General features: G+C 44.7%; 1 pseudogene; it reads right to left on the bottom strand.

The window, feature by feature from the left end:
• Positions 1–1,983: 1,983 nt before the first annotated feature.
• LOC141051647 (syncollin pseudogene) lies at positions 1,984–2,382 on the bottom strand (annotated as a pseudogene).
• Positions 2,383–16,393: the final 14,011 nt, after the last annotated feature.

Here is a 16,393-nt window from a genome sequence, read left to right as displayed (position 1 = left end):
ATGATGAAAATAATGGACAATAAAATTAACTAAAGAAGAGGTGGAAAAAAAACTGGCACAAGCACCATGCAGTTTAAAAGCACCAGGAGACTAAGGCAAGAGGAAAGTAATAAAAGAATAGCATTTGTTATGTGAGCGTTGGTGAAAACACACTTAACATTTTGCAGTTTAAGTTCAACTATGGCTCATTTTATTCTAAGCCGCCATAATAAAGAGATTTCTGGAGTTATACTGCCATCTCGTGGTAATGAGAAGATTAGCTGTATAATATTCTTCATAGAAATTGGATTGTAAAATATTCTAGATTATCGGACAGCCATAGGTTAGTAGTACCAAACATTCCTGTGTATAGGAGAAACACCTGCAAGTCCTACAGGGAAAAGGGGTACAGTGAGCAGACTCACTCAGAGGTGATGTATGTAGGTAACAAGACCCTCCCATCTCTCATAGCTACAAGCAACCCAGACCCAGGTGCACTAAACGACATCTTAGTGCTCACGTGCACTAAAGCAAAATACTCCGGGTTCCATTGCAGGGAGCAGCCATCTCTGCAACACATACCTCCCATTGATTTCAAGGCCATTAGTCTCCTTACAGTATATATATATACTCTATAGGTATTCCAGCCCTATTCAATGTTGTGTTGTTTGATTCGAAAAATATACATATTTTAGATATGTTTATTAAATATGCGCACATGTGCAACAATCCAAAACACAAGGCCAAGTCGACCTGTCATTGGCTACAGCAGAAGAAAGTGAAGGTTCTGGAGTGGCCATCTCAGTGTCCTGACCTCAATATCATTGAGTCACTCTGGGGAGATTTCTATGGCGCAGTTCATGTTAGACAACTCAGGAATTTACAGGAACTGGAGGCTTTTTGCCAAGAAGAGTGTGCAGCTTTACCATCTGAGAAAATAAAGAACCTCATCCACAACTACCACAAAAGACTTCAAGCTGTCATGGATATTAGAGGGGGCAATACACGGTATTAAGAAATGGGATATGTGAACTTTTGATCAAGGTCATTTGGATGTTTTTGGTTGTCATTATGATTTGTGAGAATCATGTGGGAATAGTGGATGAGGGCAGGTATATCTCGCCCAGATTCCTTTCCTATGTGGCCTAGTCTGGTCAGTATCGCACCTGCTTACTAATGGATAATGGGAGGTGGATATAAAAGGATGCCAGGTGGTTGTGTGAGGGTCTCAGCCTGGGAACACAGAGAGCCTGTCTGTGTGAGAGACACACACGTGAGTGGAAGCAGTGCCCACTGCAACTGTGGTTTGGCTGGATGGGAGAAGCCCGCCAGTTGGTAGTTAGGTTGTCCATTGTTTAGTTAGTGCCGGACAGGCAAGGATTTGTTTTATGTTTTATTTCCTTTTGCATTGCTTTCACCATTAATAAACCTGACCCAGGGTCAGTTACACCCGAATCCCAGCTCTGCGCCTGAGTTTCATGCTGAATGCACGTGACCTTTGACCCCAGCAAAGGCGATCCCGGAGTGTTTTATCACAGATTGAAAAGGAGAAAACACAGTAGTTTGAAAATAAATGGCTTCACCCAACCACTAACCATGAGTGGAGAAAAAGTTTTGGGGTTATCATTCATATTCTCTGAAAAAAGGCCAAGAAAGCAAAAATTCTGCCGCGGTATGTAAACTTTTGAGCACAACTGTATATATATTGCAGCTTGAGCAACACAAATCACACCCTTAATAGGGCTGCAATACAAAACACCACCGATATGCAAAACTGACGCTTTTTCAGGGATTTAAAAAATAAATAAATAATTTTTGTCTAATGTCATACTGCCCCTTGAGAACGATTCATTCTTTGATAATTAAATATAACAATATCATGATAAAAAATATGAGACAACCTCCCCTCCCCATTCATGATAGTCAATCAGAAACACAACTACAAGCCGTGGTAGATGGATATTTATTCTGCCACAATCATCAGTCGGGCATTGCCCTGGTACATTATGTGCATGTGCAGTAGTAAGAAGAGATGGCGTCATTCCAGTCTCCGAACAGTCCATTAGCATAGTCCTTCAGATGGTAGACCACCCCAGAGTTAAAGGTGCGGTTATTGCCCGACTTGCCAGATGCACTCCACACTTTCAGGGTGCAGCGGTTTGCAACCACCAAGGATGAAATCTTGTTTCCCCATCCGATTGGCATGTATGGGAAGTCGTCACCATTCTTGGCACCTAAGAAGTCGCCTCCACAGGACTGGTCAAAGTAAACGTTGCTATGTTCAAACATACGGGTGCAGAGCTTCTCCCCTGCCGCATTTACGAGATTAGATGGTGAGGGGCACTGTGCCAGTAGTCCCACGAAGAAGAACGGCACCAGGAGCACAGAGGAGAGCAGCTTCATGGTAGTGGCACTAACCAATCTGACTGGCACCTATCACATTTATAAATTTCACTTCTGTTTGAGGAGCGGATCAAGGTTGTTGGTAATATGGATGAAATGCTGTCTCAAAGGTCATGCTAGAAGTTAATATTTGGTAAAGAAAACATATGGCGTCTAGATGGGGAGGGGGATTCAGGTGCGTCCATTCCCACATTGTGTTTACCTAAGTGTTGATATGCCGCTTCTTGTGTTTGAGGATCTCGGAACCATATCCTTGTCACACACATCACAGTGATACGTCTTGTGCAGAGAAGTCACCAACGACACATTGGATTCTGCATCTTCCAATTCTACGAGAAAAAAATAAATAAATCGATCAATTTTTGTTACAATATTCATTCTATTCTATTAACCCTGCTGTTATGTTCGGGTCATAGTGACCCGTAAGAGAATTTGTATGGCCCTGTAGATATTTTTCTATACGTTTCTAAAACTTGAGGTTGGGTCTATTTATTGCATCTACTATTGTATATCAATTTATTTATTTCCTAAATTATTTCAATGGGGTCGTACACGCGCTCTGCCAGGTGTATGCATTGAGATCTGCGCACCATAAAAATAGTCTATACTAAAATGTAGAGCACATCCAGAGAGATCACTAGGTGTGCACTACACGTGTATAAAGAACGCGCCATGTAAGAGGGCCTTATTTTGTAAAGTTGAGCTCTAAAGGCCTCCAAATGATTTTTTTTGCTAAGTTTTTGCTAAGTTTTGTGACACAACAGCGATCTCACCAGCGAGATCGCTGTGTGTGACAGCGATCAGCGACCGGCCCCCCTGCCAGTATCGCTGATCGCTGTAGGAAAGCCCTGGACATTTTTTTGGTCGCTGGTTTCCCGCTGGCCAGCACGCATCGCTGCGTGTGACAGGCAGGAGACCAGCGTTCAGCTGGTAACTAACGTACACATCGGGTTTCTAACGCACGTCCCTTAGATACCCGATGTGCACCTTAGTTACCAGCTCCCTGCATCAGCGCGCTGGTAACTAAGGTACACAGCGACGTCGGGCACTTGGCGTCGCTGTGATCACTGGTGAAGCTGGTTTGACAGCTCACCAGCAATCACATAGTGACTTACCAGCAATCCTGACACGTTGATATCGTTGTCGGGATCGCTGGTGAGTCACTATGTGTGACTCCAGCTTAAAGCGTCCGTTACACATAGCGATATCGCTAGCAATATCGCTGTAACGTCACCGATTTTGTGACGTAGCAGCGATATTGCTAGCGATATTGCTACATGTGATACTTACCTCCGACCGGCTCCCCCGCTGGTTATCGCTGATCGTGCGAGAAGTTCCTGGACCATATCTCGACGGGCGCTTCCTGCTGGGCTTCCTGTGGCGCCGACGAGCGACGCGTGGACGCAGGCGGGAGGACGTCAGGATCGCCGTGTCTGACAGGTAAGTAGCAACCCCCGACCCCTGCTATGTCGCTGGTGAGATCTGCCTGTGTGGCAGCTCACTAGCGACCACTTAGCGATGCACCAGCGATCCATATCGTTGTCGGGATCGCTGGTGCATCGCTAAGTGTAACGGTACCCTAAAGGGGGTTTTACACATAGCGATATCACTAGCGAAAGCGCTATAACGTCACCGATTTTGTGACGTTATAGCGATATCGCTAGCGATATCGCTATGTGTGATACTTACCTCCGACCGGCACCCCTGCTGTCCATCGCTGATCGCGCGAGAATGTCCGGCTCCATTTCTCGTCATCCGCTTCCTGCTGGGCTTCCTGCTGGCGCCGACGAGCGACACGTGGAGGCGGGCAGGAGGACGTCAGGATCGCTGTTTGTGAAAGGTGAGTATCGTGCGCTGCGTTGCTACTGCATCGCTGTGAGATCTGCCTGTGTGACAGCTCACTAGCGATCATTTAGCGATGCACCAGCGATCCTGACCGCGTCGGATCGCTGGTCGGATCGCTGGTGCATCACTAAATGTAAAGGGGCCTTAAGCCTGTCTTCCTGGCTTATCTCTTTGTTTTCAGAAGGGTTCTTATCTTCTCTGATCTTATCAGTACACATATGCTAGCACACTTAGCCATTTGACCTTTCAGTTTCTTTGGACAGCAGCTCTGTACACATCTCTGTTCCAGGCTGTATCTTGACTTTTTACAGGTATCTAGCTTGTTATGCTTTTCTTATTCAATTCTGTTGGTAGATTGTATATTGTAAAGGAATACTTTTATTTTATTTTTTTACATGTACATAGTGTTATTACTGTGTGATTCTGTAAGCTATAGGTCACTGCATACTGCCTGCAAAGCTGACAAACTTTTTGCAGCTAAGAGCTGTTTTTTTTCCTTGGCTCCTCCTTTTTTTTTTGAAGCAGGGGGTTATTTACATTTGAAAGACTCAATGTTTTTACAAGTGGTGTCATATTCTCACTGCTCTGACTGAATAATTAGCATGTTAGATGGCTGAACATTGAGCACTGGTATGTTTTGATGTAGTATAGAAGCTCTTATTGTTTTTGAAGCTGCTTGTTTTGGTTTGGTTTTTTACCACATATGTGTAGTTTGTTATTTTTCGATTTGCTTATTACTAAGTTTTTTCTGAATAGAAAAAAAATAAAGATTTCAATTTCATTTTTCTTTTTTTTAATTTCCAAACATGTTCCCATACAGTCTAGTAAGCTAAAGGTATAAAAATAATTGAGTTAGAGTATCTAAAATCAAGATTTAATAAACCGGGTCATAGTGACCCGGGAGCAATACAAGTGTATGCATGGTTAATGTCTTACAATTAGTGTTGAGCTTTCCGATACCACAAGTATCGGGTACCGGCCGATATTAGCTGTATCGGAATTCCGATACTGACTTCCGATACTTTTTTCGTATCGGATACCGGAATCGGAAGTTCCCATTAAGCTATCAGCCTGCTCGATTTGATTCAGCCAATGGGAATCCTCAGAAGTGTGGGCACATCCTGTTAGGCATGTTAACTATTGGCATGGCTGTGATTGGCTGCTGAAATGACGTCATCATGATGCGCGGTCTGTGCGCATCATGATGCGCGGTCTGTGCCGACTGCGGGGGGTCTGTGCCGACTGTCGTGGGTCTGTACGGGACTGCCGGGTGCCTGTGCCGGCTGCCGGTGGTCTGTGCGGGCCTCTCGGGGGTCTGTGCCGACTGCCGGGTGCCTGTGCCGGCTGCCGGTGGTCTGTGCGGGCCTGCCGGAGGTCTTGTGTGTGTGCAGGCATCGTCCGATGGGACTACAAGTCCCATCGGGTGATGCCTGCTACACTGACAGTGATTGACACATTAGCCAATGATGGGACAGTAGTAGTCCCATCATGCGGCTAATGTGTTGAATGTAAAAAAAAACATACTACATACATACTACATACATACAACTTACATATATACTACATTCATACTACATACATGCTACATATATACATACATGCTACATACATACTACATATATACTACATTCATACAACATACATATTATACTACATACATACATACATGCTACATACATACTACATATATACATACTACATACATACTATATACATACTACATACATACATACTACATATATACTACATTCATACAACATACATATATACTACATACATACTACATACATGCTACATATATACATACTACATACATACTATATACATACTACATACATACTACATATACTACATTCATACAACATACATATATACTACATACATACTACTTACATGCTACATACATACGCAGTGTGGGGTACAGCACGCAAGCATCCCATAAGCAAAGCATCACAGAAGATAAGCATCCAGCAAAACGGCAGTTATACATGGCATGGAATTAACATTCATCTTCTCTCTTCACACAGGTAATCAACTGAGCCACCCTGCATGTATTTACTCCATTCACTGACAGCAAGCAGCCTGAATGATACAACTTCCCACCTCTGCTGCCTCTATTTCTCTGCTGTAATATATCCAAATGGTAATCAACTGAGCCACCCTGCATGTATTTACTCCATTCACTGCCAGCAAGCAGCCTGAATGATACAACTTCCCACCTCTGCTGCCTCTATTTCTCTGCTGTAATATATCCAAATGGTACAACTCCATACTTCTGCTGCTTGACCATTTTGCTGCATATTTAAATGTGCTTGCTAAAGCTTTGGTATAATTCATTTGTTGCACTGTATGTAATACTTACTGCTTTAGATCTGTGACTGGGGCCTTTCTAGATCTTATCAGGTGGAAGGTGCTATAGCATTTTGCCACATCTTGGTCTAGTGCCTTTGATCATCTAACCATCCCCTGGTGTGCTGGCCCCAGCTGCCAAATTATACCCAACCATCTCCCACAATCCCTCTCTCCTGACCCTGTAGTGTGGCCTATATATGTAGTAGTTGCTAAGGGGAAGCACGCAGTGTGGGGTACAGCACGCAAGCATCCCATAAGCAAAGCATCACAGAAGATAAGCATCCAGCAAAACGGCAGTTATACATGGCATGGAATTAACATTCATCTTCTCTCTTCACACAGGTAATCAACTGAGCCACCCTGCATGTATTTACTCCATTCACTGCCAGCAAGCAGCCTGAATGATACAACTTCCCACCTCTGCTGCCTCTATTTCTCTGCTGTAATATATCCAAATGGTAATCAACTGAGTGTTAGGAATCTGAGTTCTGCCATACTTATGCAGAAACCCAGGTCCTCACATTTATCTCCAGAGGCTAAGTCCTTTGTGCCAGCGTCTGAGCATGCTCACAGGACAAGCTCCTATTGGAGTTCGGGAGTCAGGTGCTCAGGTCCTGCTCTGAATCCTATTGGCTCCTATTGAAGTTCTGGAGATTTCCGGCAGGTCCCGTACACTATAAAAAGCGCGCATGGCTGTTCCGCCATGCGCTAGTATAGTCATACTTGCTGCTGTATGTTTGTTGATGGATGCATGGACTGGTGAATGACTCATTTGAAACCCCCATTCCTTGGTTATTACGAATGTGTGAGAGTTTGAGTTAGAGCCAGTACTAGCGCCAGTGCGCCATTGCTCCAGCGCTCAGCAGCTAGCGTCAGCTTGCGCCTGCTTGACAGCAGCGTTTCTACTGCGGCTTAGTTAACGTCGCGCTGCAGTAGCAGCTCTAGGTGCGTTCGCACTTGCAACGCCCTATTTCCCAGACGTACATGGTAGGTCTAGACGGAGTTGGTGCCGTCAGCTAGGGACGCTCCTGTGACCAGATACCGCGTCTGTGTCGCTGAGCTCCTGTGACATTCAAACAGACTCAGCGTTGTTGCACATGTGATGTGTTTATGCTTGCAGCTCTGTGTGTGTAACAGAGCTTGTGTATACTTGCAGCTCTGTGTGTGTAACAGAGCTTGTGAATGCTTGCAGCTCTGTGTGTGTAACAGGCTCTGTGTATGCTTGCAGCTCTGTGTGTGTAACAGAGCTTGCGTATGCTTGCAGCTCTCTGAGTGAAACAGAGCTCACTGCAGCCTTATCTGTTCATGTGCTCTGTGAGTGCAACAGAGCTTGTCCAGTGCTCTTGGGTGAAGCCTTAACCCTGTGCACTCTACCGCCAGATACCTCTGCCACCACATAGCAGCGGACTTACCATCTACCGCACGGTGGACCCCGAGCGGTGAACGCACTTTATTTATAATTTTATTTAGTGCGTTTCACCGCTCCTAACACTGAGCCACCCTGCATGTATTTACTCCATTCACTGCCAGCAAGCAGCCTGAATGATACAACTTCCCACCTCTGCTGCCTCTATTTCTCTGCTGTAATATATCCAAATGGTACAACTCCATACTTCTGCTGCTTGACCATTTTGCTGCATATTTAAATGTGCTTGCTAAAGCTTTGGTATAATTCATTTGTTGCACTGTATGTAATACTTACTGCTTTAGATCTGTGACTGGGGCCTTTCTAGATCTTATCAGGTGGAAGGTGCTATAGCATTTTGCCACATCTTGGTCTAGTGCCTTTGATCATCTAACCATCCCCTGGTGTGCTGGCCCCAGCTGCCAAATTATACCCAACCATCTCCCACAATCCCTCTCTCCTGACCCTGTAGTGTGGCCTATATATGTAGTAGTTGCTAAGGGGAAGCACGCAGTGTGGGGTACAGCACGCAAGCATCCCATAAGCAAAGCATCACAGAAGATAAGCATCCAGCAAAACGGCAGTTATACATGGCATGGAATTAACATTCATCTTCTCTCTTCACACAGGTAATCAACTGAGCCACCCTGCATGTATTTACTCCATTCACTGCCAGCAAGCAGCCTGAATGATACAACTTCCCACCTCTGCTGCCTCTATTTCTCTGCTGTAATATATCCAAATGGTAATCAACTGAGCCACCCTGCATGTATTTACTCCATTCACTGCCAGCAAGCAGCCTGAATGATACAACTTCCCACCTCTGCTGCCTCTATTTCTCTGCTGTAATATATCCAAATGGTACAACTCCATACTTCTGCTGCTTGACCATTTTGCTGCATATTTAAATGTGCTTGCTAAAGCTTTGGTATAATTCATTTGTTGCACTGTATGTAATACTTACTGCTTTAGATCTGTGACTGGGGCCTTTCTAGATCTTATCAGGTGGAAGGTGCTATAGCATTTTGCCACATCTTGGTCTAGTGCCTTTGATCATCTAACCATCCCCTGGTGTGCTGGCCCCAGCTGCCAAATTATACCCAACCATCTCCCACAATCCCTCTCTCCTGACCCTGTAGTGTGGCCTATATATGTAGTAGTTGCTAAGGGGAAGCACGCAGTGTGGGGTACAGCACGCAAGCATCCCATAAGCAAAGCATCACAGAAGATAAGCATCCAGCAAAACGGCAGTTATACATGGCATGGAATTAACATTCATCTTCTCTCTTCACACAGGTAATCAACTGAGCCACCCTGCATGTATTTACTCCATTCACTGCCAGCAAGCAGCCTGAATGATACAACTTCCCACCTCTGCTGCCTCTATTTCTCTGCTGTAATATATCCAAATGGTAATCAACTGAGCCACCCTGCATGTATTTACTCCATTCACTGCCAGCAAGCAGCCTGAATGATACAACTTCCCACCTCTGCTGCCTCTATTTCTCTGCTGTAATATATCCAAATGGTACAACTCCATACTTCTGCTGCTTGACCATTTTGCTGCATATTTAAATGTGCTTGCTAAAGCTTTGGTATAATTCATTTGTTGCACTGTATGTAATACTTACTGCTTTAGATCTGTGACTGGGGCCTTTCTAGATCTTATCAGGTGGAAGGTGCTATAGCATTTTGCCACATCTTGGTCTAGTGCCTTTGATCATCTAACCATCCCCTGGTGTGCTGGCCCCAGCTGCCAAATTATACCCAACCATCTCCCACAATCCCTCTCTCCTGACCCTGTAGTGTGGCCTATATATGTAGTAGTTGCTAAGGGGAAGCACGCAGTGTGGGGTACAGCACGCAAGCATCCCATAAGCAAAGCATCACAGAAGATAAGCATCCAGCAAAACGGCAGTTATACATGGCATGGAATTAACATTCATCTTCTCTCTTCACACAGGTAATCAACTGAGCCACCCTGCATGTATTTACTCCATTCACTGCCAGCAAGCAGCCTGAATGATACAACTTCCCACCTCTGCTGCCTCTATTTCTCTGCTGTAATATATCCAAATGGTAATCAACTGAGCCACCCTGCATGTATTTACTCCATTCACTGCCAGCAAGCAGCCTGAATGATACAACTTCCCACCTCTGCTGCCTCTATTTCTCTGCTGTAATATATCCAAATGGTACAACTCCATACTTCTGCTGCTTGACCATTTTGCTGCATATTTAAATGTGCTTGCTAAAGCTTTGGTATAATTCATTTGTTGCACTGTATGTAATACTTACTGCTTTAGATCTGTGACTGGGGCCTTTCTAGATCTTATCAGGTGGAAGGTGCTATAGCATTTTGCCACATCTTGGTCTAGTGCCTTTGATCATCTAACCATCCCCTGGTGTGCTGGCCCCAGCTGCCAAATTATACCCAACCATCTCCCACAATCCCTCTCTCCTGACCCTGTAGTGTGGCCTATATATGTAGTAGTTGCTAAGGGGAAGCACGCAGTGTGGGGTACAGCACGCAAGCATCCCATAAGCAAAGCATCACAGAAGATAAGCATCCAGCAAAACGGCAGTTATACATGGCATGGAATTAACATTCATCTTCTCTCTTCACACAGGTAATCAACTGAGCCACCCTGCATGTATTTACTCCATTCACTGCCAGCAAGCAGCCTGAATGATACAACTTCCCACCTCTGCTGCCTCTATTTCTCTGCTGTAATATATCCAAATGGTAATCAACTGAGCCACCCTGCATGTATTTACTCCATTCACTGCCAGCAAGCAGCCTGAATGATACAACTTCCCACCTCTGCTGCCTCTATTTCTCTGCTGTAATATATCCAAATGGTACAACTCCATACTTCTGCTGCTTGACCATTTTGCTGCATATTTAAATGTGCTTGCTAAAGCTTTGGTATAATTCATTTGTTGCACTGTATGTAATACTTACTGCTTTAGATCTGTGACTGGGGCCTTTCTAGATCTTATCAGGTGGAAGGTGCTATAGCATTTTGCCACATCTTGGTCTAGTGCCTTTGATCATCTAACCATCCCCTGGTGTGCTGGCCCCAGCTGCCAAATTATACCCAACCATCTCCCACAATCCCTCTCTCCTGACCCTGTAGTGTGGCCTATATATGTAGTAGTTGCTAAGGGGAAGCACGCAGTGTGGGGTACAGCACGCAAGCATCCCATAAGCAAAGCATCACAGAAGATAAGCATCCAGCAAAACGGCAGTTATACATGGCATGGAATTAACATTCATCTTCTCTCTTCACACAGGTAATCAACTGAGCCACCCTGCATGTATTTACTCCATTCACTGCCAGCAAGCAGCCTGAATGATACAACTTCCCACCTCTGCTGCCTCTATTTCTCTGCTGTAATATATCCAAATGGTAATCAACTGAGCCACCCTGCATGTATTTACTCCATTCACTGCCAGCAAGCAGCCTGAATGATACAACTTCCCACCTCTGCTGCCTCTATTTCTCTGCTGTAATATATCCAAATGGTACAACTCCATACTTCTGCTGCTTGACCATTTTGCTGCATATTTAAATGTGCTTGCTAAAGCTTTGGTATAATTCATTTGTTGCACTGTATGTAATACTTACTGCTTTAGATCTGTGACTGGGGCCTTTCTAGATCTTATCAGGTGGAAGGTGCTATAGCATTTTGCCACATCTTGGTCTAGTGCCTTTGATCATCTAACCATCCCCTGGTGTGCTGGCCCCAGCTGCCAAATTATACCCAACCATCTCCCACAATCCCTCTCTCCTGACCCTGTAGTGTGGCCTATATATGTAGTAGTTGCTAAGGGGAAGCACGCAGTGTGGGGTACAGCACGCAAGCATCCCATAAGCAAAGCATCACAGAAGATAAGCATCCAGCAAAACGGCAGTTATACATGGCATGGAATTAACATTCATCTTCTCTCTTCACACAGGTAATCAACTGAGCCACCCTGCATGTATTTACTCCATTCACTGCCAGCAAGCAGCCTGAATGATACAACTTCCCACCTCTGCTGCCTCTATTTCTCTGCTGTAATATATCCAAATGGTAATCAACTGAGCCACCCTGCATGTATTTACTCCATTCACTGCCAGCAAGCAGCCTGAATGATACAACTTCCCACCTCTGCTGCCTCTATTTCTCTGCTGTAATATATCCAAATGGTACAACTCCATACTTCTGCTGCTTGACCATTTTGCTGCATATTTAAATGTGCTTGCTAAAGCTTTGGTATAATTCATTTGTTGCACTGTATGTAATACTTACTGCTTTAGATCTGTGACTGGGGCCTTTCTAGATCTTATCAGGTGGAAGGTGCTATAGCATTTTGCCACATCTTGGTCTAGTGCCTTTGATCATCTAACCATCCCCTGGTGTGCTGGCCCCAGCTGCCAAATTATACCCAACCATCTCCCACAATCCCTCTCTCCTGACCCTGTAGTGTGGCCTATATATGTAGTAGTTGCTAAGGGGAAGCACGCAGTGTGGGGTACAGCACGCAAGCATCCCATAAGCAAAGCATCACAGAAGATAAGCATCCAGCAAAACGGCAGTTATACATGGCATGGAATTAACATTCATCTTCTCTCTTCACACAGGTAATCAACTGAGCCACCCTGCATGTATTTACTCCATTCACTGCCAGCAAGCAGCCTGAATGATACAACTTCCCACCTCTGCTGCCTCTATTTCTCTGCTGTAATATATCCAAATGGTAATCAACTGAGCCACCCTGCATGTATTTACTCCATTCACTGCCAGCAAGCAGCCTGAATGATACAACTTCCCACCTCTGCTGCCTCTATTTCTCTGCTGTAATATATCCAAGTGGTACAACTCCATACTTCTGCTGCTTGACCATTTTGCTGCATATTTAAATGTGCTTGCTAAAGCTTTGGTATAATTCATTTGTTGCACTGTATGTAATACTTACTGCTTTAGATCTGTGACTGGGGCCTTTCTAGATCTTATCAGGTGGAAGGTGCTATAGCATTTTGCCACATCTTGGTCTAGTGCCTTTGATCATCTAACCATCCCCTGGTGTGCTGGCCCCAGCTGCCAAATTATACCCAACCATCTCCCACAATCCCTCTCTCCTGACCCTGTAGTGTGGCCTATATATGTAGTAGTTGCTAAGGGGAAGCACGCAGTGTGGGGTACAGCACGCAAGCATCCCATAAGCAAAGCATCACAGAAGATAAGCATCCAGCAAAACGGCAGTTATACATGGCATGGAATTAACATTCATCTTCTCTCTTCACACAGGTAATCAACTGAGCCACCCTGCATGTATTTACTCCATTCACTGCCAGCAAGCAGCCTGAATGATACAACTTCCCACCTCTGCTGCCTCTATTTCTCTGCTGTAATATATCCAAATGGTAATCAACTGAGCCACCCTGCATGTATTTACTCCATTCACTGCCAGCAAGCAGCCTGAATGATACAACTTCCCACCTCTGCTGCCTCTATTTCTCTGCTGTAATATATCCAAATGGTACAACTCCATACTTCTGCTGCTTGACCATTTTGCTGCATATTTAAATGTGCTTGCTAAAGCTTTGGTATAATTCATTTGTTGCACTGTATGTAATACTTACTGCTTTAGATCTGTGACTGGGGCCTTTCTAGATCTTATCAGGTGGAAGGTGCTATAGCATTTTGCCACATCTTGGTCTAGTGCCTTTGATCATCTAACCATCCCCTGGTGTGCTGGCCCCAGCTGCCAAATTATACCCAACCATCTCCCACAATCCCTCTCTCCTGACCCTGTAGTGTGGCCTATATATGTAGTAGTTGCTAAGGGGAAGCACGCAGTGTGGGGTACAGCACGCAAGCATCCCATAAGCAAAGCATCACAGAAGATAAGCATCCAGCAAAACGGCAGTTATACATGGCATGGAATTAACATTCATCTTCTCTCTTCACACAGGTAATCAACTGAGCCACCCTGCATGTATTTACTCCATTCACTGCCAGCAAGCAGCCTGAATGATACAACTTCCCACCTCTGCTGCCTCTATTTCTCTGCTGTAATATATCCAAATGGTAATCAACTGAGCCACCCTGCATGTATTTACTCCATTCACTGCCAGCAAGCAGCCTGAATGATACAACTTCCCACCTCTGCTGCCTCTATTTCTCTGCTGTAATATATCCAAATGGTACAACTCCATACTTCTGCTGCTTGACCATTTTGCTGCATATTTAAATGTGCTTGCTAAAGCTTTGGTATAATTCATTTGTTGCACTGTATGTAATACTTACTGCTTTAGATCTGTGACTGGGGCCTTTCTAGATCTTATCAGGTGGAAGGTGCTATAGCATTTTGCCACATCTTGGTCTAGTGCCTTTGATCATCTAACCATCCCCTGGTGTGCTGGCCCCAGCTGCCAAATTATACCCAACCATCTCCCACAATCCCTCTCTCCTGACCCTGTAGTGTGGCCTATATATGTAGTAGTTGCTAAGGGGAAGCACGCAGTGTGGGGTACAGCACGCAAGCATCCCATAAGCAAAGCATCACAGAAGATAAGCATCCAGCAAAACGGCAGTTATACATGGCATGGAATTAACATTCATCTTCTCTCTTCACACAGGTAATCAACTGAGCCACCCTGCATGTATTTACTCCATTCACTGCCAGCAAGCAGCCTGAATGATACAACTTCCCACCTCTGCTGCCTCTATTTCTCTGCTGTAATATATCCAAATGGTAATCAACTGAGCCACCCTGCATGTATTTACTCCATTCACTGCCAGCAAGCAGCCTGAATGATACAACTTCCCACCTCTGCTGCCTCTATTTCTCTGCTGTAATATATCCAAATGGTACAACTCCATACTTCTGCTGCTTGACCATTTTGCTGCATATTTAAATGTGCTTGCTAAAGCTTTGGTATAATTCATTTGTTGCACTGTATGTAATACTTACTGCTTTAGATCTGTGACTGGGGCCTTTCTAGATCTTATCAGGTGGAAGGTGCTATAGCATTTTGCCACATCTTGGTCTAGTGCCTTTGATCATCTAACCATCCCCTGGTGTGCTGGCCCCAGCTGCCAAATTATACCCAACCATCTCCCACAATCCCTCTCTCCTGACCCTGTAGTGTGGCCTATATATGTAGTAGTTGCTAAGGGGAAGCACGCAGTGTGGGGTACAGCACGCAAGCATCCCATAAGCAAAGCATCACAGAAGATAAGCATCCAGCAAAACGGCAGTTATACATGGCATGGAATTAACATTCATCTTCTCTCTTCACACAGGTAATCAACTGAGCCACCCTGCATGTATTTACTCCATTCACTGCCAGCAAGCAGCCTGAATGATACAACTTCCCACCTCTGCTGCCTCTATTTCTCTGCTGTAATATATCCAAATGGTAATCAACTGAGCCACCCTGCATGTATTTACTCCATTCACTGCCAGCAAGCAGCCTGAATGATACAACTTCCCACCTCTGCTGCCTCTATTTCTCTGCTGTAATATATCCAAATGGTACAACTCCATACTTCTGCTGCTTGACCATTTTGCTGCATATTTAAATGTGCTTGCTAAAGCTTTGGTATAATTCATTTGTTGCACTGTATGTAATACTTACTGCTTTAGATCTGTGACTGGGGCCTTTCTAGATCTTATCAGGTGGAAGGTGCTATAGCATTTTGCCACATCTTGGTCTAGTGCCTTTGATCATCTAACCATCCCCTGGTGTGCTGGCCCCAGCTGCCAAATTATACCCAACCATCTCCCACAATCCCTCTCTCCTGACCCTGTAGTGTGGCCTATATATGTAGTAGTTGCTAAGGGGAAGCACGCAGTGTGGGGTACAGCACGCAAGCATCCCATAAGCAAAGCATCACAGAAGATAAGCATCCAGCAAAACGGCAGTTATACATGGCATGGAATTAACATTCATCTTCTCTCTTCACACAGGTAATCAACTGAGCCACCCTGCATGTATTTACTCCATTCACTGCCAGCAAGCAGCCTGAATGATACAACTTCCCACCTCTGCTGCCTCTATTTCTCTGCTGTAATATATCCAAATGGTACAACTCCATACTTCTGCTGCTTGACCATTTTGCTGCATATTTAAATGTGCTTGCTAAAGCTTTGGTATAATTCATTTGTTGCACTGTATGTAATACTTACTGCTTTAGATCTGTGACTGGGGCCTTTCTAGATCTTATCAGGTGGAAGGTGCTATAGCATTTTGCCACATCTTGGTCTAGTGCCTTTGATCATCTAACCATCCCCTGGTATGCTGGCCCCAGCTGCCAAATTATACCCAACCATCTCCCACAATCCCTCTCTCCTGACCCTGTAGTGTGGCCTATATATGTAGTAGTTGCTAAGGGGAAGCACGCAGTGTGGGG

This window comes from Dendrobates tinctorius, unplaced genomic scaffold (assembly GCF_039654945.1).
Source record: "Dendrobates tinctorius isolate UK_male_01 unplaced genomic scaffold, ASM3965494v1 ptg000158l, whole genome shotgun sequence".
Taxonomy (NCBI): Eukaryota; Metazoa; Chordata; class Amphibia; order Anura; family Dendrobatidae; genus Dendrobates; species Dendrobates tinctorius.
Note: the sequence above shows the minus strand (reverse complement) of the source record. Positions and strands in the feature narration are given on the sequence as shown.